This window comes from Myotis davidii, unplaced genomic scaffold, assembly GCF_000327345.1.
Source record: "Myotis davidii unplaced genomic scaffold, ASM32734v1 scaffold609, whole genome shotgun sequence".
NCBI lineage: Eukaryota > Metazoa > Chordata > Mammalia > Chiroptera > Vespertilionidae > Myotis > Myotis davidii.
The window spans coordinates 1,363,093-1,371,965 of NW_006300164.1; the positions used below are offsets into that span (position 1 = coordinate 1,363,093).

The 8,873-nt window shown below is 48.7% G+C and overlaps 1 protein-coding gene across 1 annotated transcript in view; it reads left to right on the forward strand.

The window, feature by feature from the left end:
- CACNA1B (calcium voltage-gated channel subunit alpha1 B) overlaps nt 1–8,873 on the forward strand; it is a gene marked incomplete at its 3' end in the record, with an annotated part of 199,377 nt that overhangs the window by 143,546 nt on the left and 46,958 nt on the right. The gene's annotated exons all lie outside the window — the stretch shown is intronic.

Genomic DNA, 8,873 nt, shown 5'->3' on the forward strand with positions numbered 1-8,873 from the left:
CTCTCTAAAAATCAACGGAAAAAAATACCCTCACGTGAGGATTAACAAACAAAAACTGTCCTCCCATTCAGTGTTTTCTCTTGCTTGTCATTTTTATCCTGAATGTTTTGTGTCCTCCCCTTTTTTCTTGATTAGTTAGTGGTTATATTTTTTTGTAGATTTTTACTTAAAAAGACAGTATTTTAATTTATTTATTAGTTCTATGTGGTTTTTAAGTAATTCTTTCCAACTTTATTTTCCTGCTGCCTTTATTAATTAATTAATTAATTGTTGGCTTAAAACCCCAAAAGTTATTTACTCACAATTCTGGAGGCTAGAGGGCTGAGACCCAGCTCTGGGCAGGGTTGTGTCTCCTGTGCCTTCTTGGTTTTACTTTGTTGTTCCTTTTCTAGTTTCTGGAAACTTGGTTTATTTTATTCTGTCATTTTTATTATATGATTACTTAAGGCTATGAATTTCCCTCCAATCACTAATTTCATTGTGTCCTATAGACTGTGACATCTGGTGTCTGTGTTTCATTAAATTTTAAAGAAGTCGTGTAACTTGGGTTGTGTTTCCCCTGGTGCCTGGGGCTCCCCGGGGCCTCCGACGTGGGGCACCTGCACCCGCAGTCACTCTGACCTGCGGCCTTTCCTTTCCTTCCTCCCTCCTGGCCCTGCGGCGCCTTCAGGGCGAGGTCAGGTGGCCGCTGCGGGCGGATCACCCCTTCTCTGCCCGCTATGGAGGGAGCCCCTCCGTCCGTCCATCTGTCACCCTCAAGTGGGTGGCTGGCAGCAGTCGTTCTGTCTCCGTTTTTAGGTTCTTCTGTCGATGCGCTTCGTCAGGTTCTGCTGTGTCCCCTTTTGGGGAGAGTTTTTATATTGAATAAGTGCTGAATTTTGTCAGGTAACTTTCTGTCACAATTGATAGGATCATGAGTTTTTCTCCTGGGGAAAAAGGAGGTTTACAGCTGTGTCTGTGGAACACGGTTTATTCTTGTATTATTATTGATTAGTTGTTGTATTGTTTTGCATACCAACACTGCAAACCTACTTTTGCCCCACCCTGTGTGCTAGTTTATATTGATTTTCAAATACTCAGCAGCCCTGGATCCCTGGGGTAAATTCTACCCGTTGCTGTACGGGCTTACTGCTACATGTTCCTGAGTTCCACTTGCTGCTGTTTTGTTAGGCGTTTGCTCTGTGTTCGTTAGGGTGCTGGTCTGTAGTTTTCTTTTTTGTGCTGCGTCTAGTTTTGGTGTCAAAAGACTGAACTCATACAATGAATGGGAAAATGTCTCTTCCATTTTTGGAGGAGATTGTGTAGAACTGGTGCTAATTCTTGTTTAAATGTTTGGAAGAATTTGCCAGTGAAACGTTTCTGCTTGGGATGTAAGCTGCTTGTCGCTAGTCAGAGGCTGTGTTGTCTGTCACCGCAGGCGGTGCAGCCGCTGGTGGACGGGGTGGGCCATCCGGGCGGGGGTCAGGTTGGCGGTGTGTGGTGACAGTGCCCGCATCATCTGCTTCCTTGGGACCGGGGGCCAGCCCTGTCTCATTCCTGATTTCCGTCATTTGTCAGTCTTGCTAGAAGTTTGTTAATCTCATTGATCTTTTCACTGGTTTTCTCTTGTTTTTCTGTTTCCAATCGCATCTGCTCTCTGCTCTTTATCTTCCTCTTTCTGTTTGCTTGGGTTTGTTTTGCTGTTGGCTGGTGCCCTGAGCTGGGAGCTTAGATTGCTGACTGGAGTCATGTCCTCCTGTCTAACGTGAACGCTGAGGGACATGCATTCGCTCTGCAGGCTGTGGTGTCTGTATCCCATGGTTTCTGCGTATTTTCATGCTCGTTCAGTCGCGTTTTGAATGTTCCGCGCAGCTTTCTTTCTGACTCTGGTCACTGAGAAGTATGTTGCTTAGTCTCCAAGAGTTCGGAGCTTTTGTTGCCTTTTTGTCAATGACTCCTGCCCTTGGTCAGTGTGCACACTCTGTGGTTTCAAGTCTTGGAAACCTGGTGAGGTTGGTGGACAGCCAGGAGGTGGCGTATCTGAGTCCGCGCTCTGTGGGTGCTGGGGAAGACGTGCTGCTGCTGGGCAGCCGGCTCTGGGAGTGCCCTCGGTCTGTGCGGGGCTGCAGAGCCCTGGGTGAGAGGGACTTCCAGTCTCAGCTGCTGCGGAGTGTGCTGTCTCCACAGTGAGCATGGGTTTATCTGGTTCTCCTTCCCGTCCTGTTGGTTTTGTCTCACATACTTGGCAGCTTGGTGTGTGAGGACAGACTCAGCTAGGCTGTGTCTTCCTGAAGGACTGACCCTCAGCCCTGTGCTGTGTGTCTCCCTGTTCGGCCGTTTTCTTTGCTCTGATGTCTCCCTTATCCGACGTGAACATGCCCCACTCTTGCTTTAGTTTTCTGCTGTGTCTTTTTCACATTTTCACTTTCAAACTAGCTGCATCGTTACATTTTTAGGCGAGTTTGCTTAGACAGCATATAGTTGGTTCGTGTTTTTAATTCATTCTGTCAGCTCGGTCCTTTTGGCATAGTTAGACTATTTACATTTTTTTAAATATATTTTATTGATTTTTTACAGAGAGGAAGGGAGAGAGATAGAGAGTGAGAAACATCAATGAGAGAGAGACATCGATCAGCTGCTTCCTGCACATCTCCCACTGGGGCTGTGCCCGCAACCCAGGTACATGCCCCTGACCGGAATCGAACCTGGGACCTTTCAGTCCGCAGGCCGACGCTCTATCCACTGAGCCAAACCAGTTTTGGCGGATTTAATGTAATTATATATGTTATGGCTTCAGACTGCTATTGTGGTTTCTTTTTGTTTTTTCTGTTTTTTGTTTCTCTGGCTTCTTCCCTGCCTTCCTTGGGTTACTTGTATACATTTAAGAATTCATTTTGCTTTAACTTTAGCATTTTTTACTGTATCGCTGTATTTTTTTTTTTTTAATGTTTGCTCTGGGTATTACATTATACCAGTGGTCGGCAAACTACGGCTCCAAGCCACATGCGGCTCTTTGGCCCCTTGAGTGTGGCTCTTCCTCCACCTTAGGAGCACCCTAATGAAGTCAATGACAATGTACCTACCTATATAGTTTAAGTTTAAAAAATTTGGCTCTCAAAAGAAATTTCCATCGTCGTACTGTTGCTATTTGGCTCTGCTGACTAATGAGTTTGCCGACCACTGCCTTATACAATAACTTACTCCAGTGTACTAGTTATCACTGCACCAGTCTGAGCGAAGCATGAGAACTTCACTCCTTTTTCCTCCCCATATATAGTTTAACTAGAGGCCCGGTGACAGAATTTGTCCACTGGGGGCAGAGTGTCCCTCAGCCCAGCCTGTGCCCTCTCACAGTCCGGGCCCCCTCGGGGGATGTCTGCCTGCTGGGTTAGACCCGATCCCCCAGGAATCAAGCCTAAGCTGGCAGTCGTGGGGATCAGACCTAAGCCAGCAGTCACATCCCTTCCGCAATCTGGGATCCCTTGCTCCTTACTGTTCAGCTCCTTACTGCTCGGCTCGCTGCTCCTTAGCGCTGCTGCAGAAGCGGGAGAGGCTCCCACCACCTTGGCTGTGCTCGCCCGCCGTGAGCCTAGCTTCTGGCTGAGTGGCGCTCCCCCTGTGGGAGCACACTGACCACCAGGAGGAAACTCCTGCATTGAACGTCTGCCTCCTGGAGGTCAGTGCACATCATAGCGACCGGCCATTCTGGTCATTCCACCGTAATGGTCGCTTAGGGTTTTATTATATAGATTGTCATAAATATTTCCTGTGCATATATTTAGAACCACACCAATATGTGTTATAACTTTTGCTTCACCCTAGAAATTTAGGAAATTTAAGAGAAGAAAGTATATTGTATTTGCTCATATTTTTACTCCTCCTATTGTTCTTGCTTTCTTCCTGATACTCCAGTATTTCTTCTTTCATAATTTATATTCTGTTTAGAGGACCTTCCTTGGTCATTCTTTTAGTGCAGGCCTGCGGGTGACAGATTCTCTTAGTTTTCCTTCATCTGATAATGTCTTGATTTTCCCTTCATTCCTGAAGGATATTTTTACTGGGTATAGAATTCTGGGTTGACAGTTCTTTTTTTTTCAGCACTTGAAAAAACGTGTGCCTCTTCCTTGTGACCTCCATGGTTTCTGATGAGAAATCTACTGTCATTCGAATTGTTTTCTTCCTATAGGTAAGATGTTTCTCTCTCGCTGCTTTCAAGATTTGTTTCTTTGTCTTTATATTTCAGAAGTTTGATTATGATGTATGTTGGCATGAGTTGCTTTAGGCTTATCCTGTTTGGGGTTTGCTCAGATTCTTGAATTTGTAGGTTTATGTTTTTTTGCCAAATTTGGAGTCTTTCATCCATTATGTCTTTGAATACGTCTTCAGCTCTGCCCTCTTTCTCTTTTCTTTTCAGGACTCTGTTGATGTGAATGGTAGATCTTTTGTTATAGTCTCGAAGGTCTCTGAGACTCTGTTAACTTTTTTCAGTCTATTTTTCTCTGTTGTTCAGATTGGGTAATTTCTTTTGTTCTGTCTCTCAGTTCACTGATTCTCACTTCTGTATGCTCCATTCTGCTGTTAAGCCCACCTATTGAATTTTAATGTCAGTTATTATATTTTTTCAGTTATAAAATTTATATTTGGTTATTTATATCTTCTAATTCTTTGCTAAGATTTTCTGTTTCTTTCTGATATTTTTTTCAAATGTGTTCTTAATAGTCTGTTGAAGCAGATTTATGAACTTTGCATTATTGTCAGATAATTCTAACTTCTGTATTATTTGGTGTCTGTTGAATGTCTTTTCTCATTGAAATGGATATTTTCCTGATTCTTGGTGTGACAACTGGTTTTTTTATTGAGAACTAGACATGTTGATATTATGTTATTAGCCTGTGAGTCCTAGTTAAGTCTTTGTCTTAGCTGGTCTGCTGTGACACTGCTTAGTGGGGTGAAGCAGGGAAGTGCTTGTATGTCAGCTCCCTGGAAACTGACACCTGGAGTTAGCTTTCACACAGGGCATTAGGCCAGGGCTGAGACCCCCCCACCCTCCCCCACGGATGTCCGTCTGTTCCATCACCATTTGTGGAAAGGCTCTCCTTTTCCGATGGAGTTACTTGGGCACTTTTGCTAAAAATCAATTGGTGGGTGTTATTTCACTTCAGGAAAAATTTCTGGGATTATGAACTTACATTTTCGTTCTGGGACATAGTTTTATTTTTATTTTTCAGGCGTTCCAGTTATATAAATCTTGGATTACTTTGCCTGTTTTTTTATTTGACTTTCTGATCCTTTTGGAAACTCATTCCGTCCTGGCCAGGTAGCTCGGTTGGTGAGAACGTCGTCCTGATACGCCCGAGCTGCAGGGTCCCCTCCGCTCCACACCTCACCAGCGCTGTTGTCTGTTGGTTGATTGATGGCGGCCATTCTGGCCGGTGCGAGGTGACATCTCACTGTGGCTTTCGTGTGCCTCTCTGATGATGAGTGATGTCGGACCTTCCTTGTCCTGTTCCAATTGGCCTCTGTATGTCCTCCTCGGAGACGTGTCTATTCAGGTCTTTTGCCCGTTTTTTAATTGAATTGTTTGTCTTCCTTTTGTTGAGTTGTATGAATTCTTTCTGTTTTGGAAATTAACCTGATTATAAGGTTTTAATTTAACTATTTGATTTTGTATTTGTATCTCTTTGGTCTTTTCCTGAAAATTTTTGTCTTTTTACTTTTTTAGAAGAGTTCTAGGTTTTCCGTCATAGTGAGCAGGAAGTACGAGAGCTTTGCCGTAGGCCCCTGCCAGGCTCCACATGGGGCAGCCTCCTTCACCATCCGCACCCACAGGTGGTGCACTCGATAGAGTCAGTGCGCCCACACCGCACGCCACCGCCACCGGAGCCTGCGGCTTACGTGAGGCCACTCCCGGGCTGTCGGTGCTGTGGTGTGGGCCAATGTGGTAGACACATGATATGTACCATTATAACTGGACAGAGTAGGTTCACTGCCCTAAAATCCCTTCTTTTGTCTTTCTACTTGGTGAATTCTGTTTTTAAAATGATATTCTTTTTAAGAAAATTATATTTCTAATTATTTGCTCCTATTGTATAGAAATGTAAGCAGGTTTTTTTTATCCAGCCACAGAGTTGACAATCTCTCTTGTTACTCTAAATAATTTTCCTGTAGATGATTTTGTTTTCTGTGTAGATACAGTTACACCGCCTCTGAATATAATTTTTGACTCATGAACTTTAAAGTTTGTTTTTCAATTTCCAGTTGTAAAATTTGAACCTTGATTAATCTTTGTCTCTGATAACTGCCTGGTCTCTAATTGCATTGACGAGAGGACATAACCTGTGAGGTGGTGAGGGCACGTTTGCCTCCTGCAGAGTGACTAGCTCTTCTCTGTGCCCAGTTGACTCGGGTCCCAGCACGTTTTGCTTACATATCCACGCCTCTGTCTGCCCGGAAGTCCCAGCCCCCTGCCTCCTAGTCCAGGACGGCGAGGAAGCCTCGGCTGTCAGTGTCCCCTGGAGCCCGTGGTCCCAGGGACCCCATCCGTACTGCCCGCTGAGTGCCATGAATGAGGACGCTCTCCAGAATTCAATGACAGGTTTACTCCAGGGTCTTAAGATTGCAAATCGGGGTCCACTGCAGGTCACACCAGAGTGTTCTGAAGAAGCAGAAGAGCCAGGCATCTTAGGGAGCAGGGCCGCCCCGCATCCTCGGCCTCTGGGGTGGTCTGAGTGGTGATCTCAGGCCGCCAGGTGCGCGGACCTGCTTTCCCCGTTCTGCAGAGGGCGCACGTGGGTTCCCGGAGGCGCCAGGCACCGGAGGTTCAGCACTTTAAGTTCTAGTCCTCGGGCTGGTTAGCGTGAAGCGCTCTGTCCCTCGGACGCGCCGTGGGGTCTCAGTGGCTTTGTTAGCCTGGCTGTGCCGGCTCCACGCTGTTCTTGACACGGCGCATGTGCAGTCCGCCTGCTCGCTTTCTCCTGCTCCTCCGTCTCGTGTTGCCTTGACGAGGGTCCAGCCAGAGGAGCTTAGAGGAGCGGACGGAACGCCATCCCCCGCCTCCGCGTGGGCTGCTCTGAGAGACACGCCTAACTACTCACGGCGCAGCACGTGGGCGGCGTCGGTGAATGTCCCTGCGCTTTAAGGGTGTGTGTATCCTTCATCTCGGGGACGTGGCTTTTTATATTTGTCTTCTGAACCGTTTCCTAGTTGCTCTGCTAAACAGTCCCACACTCACTAGGGTTTTGCCTGACTGATGGTCTAAGTGAGCGAGGTGATTTGAAACCTCTCATGGGCCGTCGGCTCTGCCTTTGCCGCACGTTTCCTGACCGATCGCAGCTGTGAACAGTCTGAAACATGCCGATCAGACAGAAAGCCTTGAACAGACGACAAAGTGCTGTATTTTCTGCCATAGTCACAGCATTTCTGATCTCTTTTATGGGGCTTTTTCTTTTACTTTCTCCTTAAAAACTTATTAAAATACACGCGTTTGCCTCCTGCATTTTGAGCTTCTTTACTTTTGTGTAGAGTGTGTGTCTCCAGAACCGGGCCTTCTGTCCCATGTGGAGCCGCTCGAGCCTCCGTGCTGGGGCTGCTGCCGGGAACATCCCCGCGCGTCTCTCTGGTGAGCGTGGCCGAGGGGCACGTGTCCGCCGTTGGACGTGCAGCCCTTCCGTGGCCTGTGTGCCGGGCTTGTCTCTGGTGAAGCCCTAGGAACGGCGTTAGACCCTGCCACGGGCAGGTCACGGCCACGCCGGCCGCTCCCGCGCCCGGTGAGGGTTACTTTCTTGGATTTGCTCCGTCCGGCGTGGACTTGACAGTGTCCCCTTCTTCCTCCTCTCCCTCAGTTCTGAGGTTGAATAACGGCTTGTTCATTTGCCTGGTCACCACATTGTTCCTCGCCTACTGCTTAGAGACGAAGAATTCTGTCCGGTTGTTAGTGGCCGCCCTCCCATCCCGCCCTGGGTGGCGGCTGTGGGGGTGTGTGTGGCTCCCACTCCCCCCTGCTGCCCCGCCTGCGCCCCGCTCCCAGTCTCTCTTCACTTTCTAGACCGTTTCCGCTTCCCTTTCGTGCGCTCAGGCCTTCCTCCAGGGCTGCTGTCTCTTCCCCAAAAATGGCGGGACTGGGCCCCTTGGCCGCCCCCCCCAGGAGTGGCGCTTGCAGTTCTGTCGTGCGCCTGGAAGCCTTGGGGTGTGTTCGCTCAGCTTGGTGGCGGTTTACAGGGGAGGCCGGGCCGTTCTCAGCCGGGGCCCCAGTTGTATGGCATTTTGTTGCTTGTTTTTTTAAGACAGATTTTTACAATTTCTTCCCATATTTATATTCAGTTATTTTATATTCCTCACCTCAGATCTCAGAACTGCTGGGTGTGAATCTGGTTCTGCCGCCGCTCCTGGGGCCGTGCTGCTCTGTGTGGGGTGTGGGGGAGTTTCACTCAGTTCCCCTATCTGTGACTGAGCGCCTTACTCAGGGGCTGGGCTGACGGAGCCCCGGACACGGGCCCACGGCTCCCACAGGCCTGCGAGGGCGGCCCTGGCCCTTCTGAGAGCAGAGGCCGCCCTTCTGCACGGGGCGCACGAGGGGCCTCACCCGGGTCGGGGAGGGTGGGGTGAGGCCCTGGGTCTGGGCTCCCCAGTGTGGACTCCGCCGCGCTGCTTTCGGTTTCCTGCTCCCTGACTTGTTAGTTCTGTCAGCTCCCTTTTCCTGGTGGGTAACCTGCGTCCAGCCGTGGGCATCGCCGAGCCAGGGCAGTGTGACCCCGGGAATGGGCTGGACATCAGGGTCGGCACTCTTGCTGTGGGGGCAGCACTGTGCTGGGCGCCGGGATCTGCGTGGCCCTGGACTCTGAGAAGCCTGATGTGCGGGAACCGACCGAGGAGGCGGTGCCGCGTCAGGATGGTCT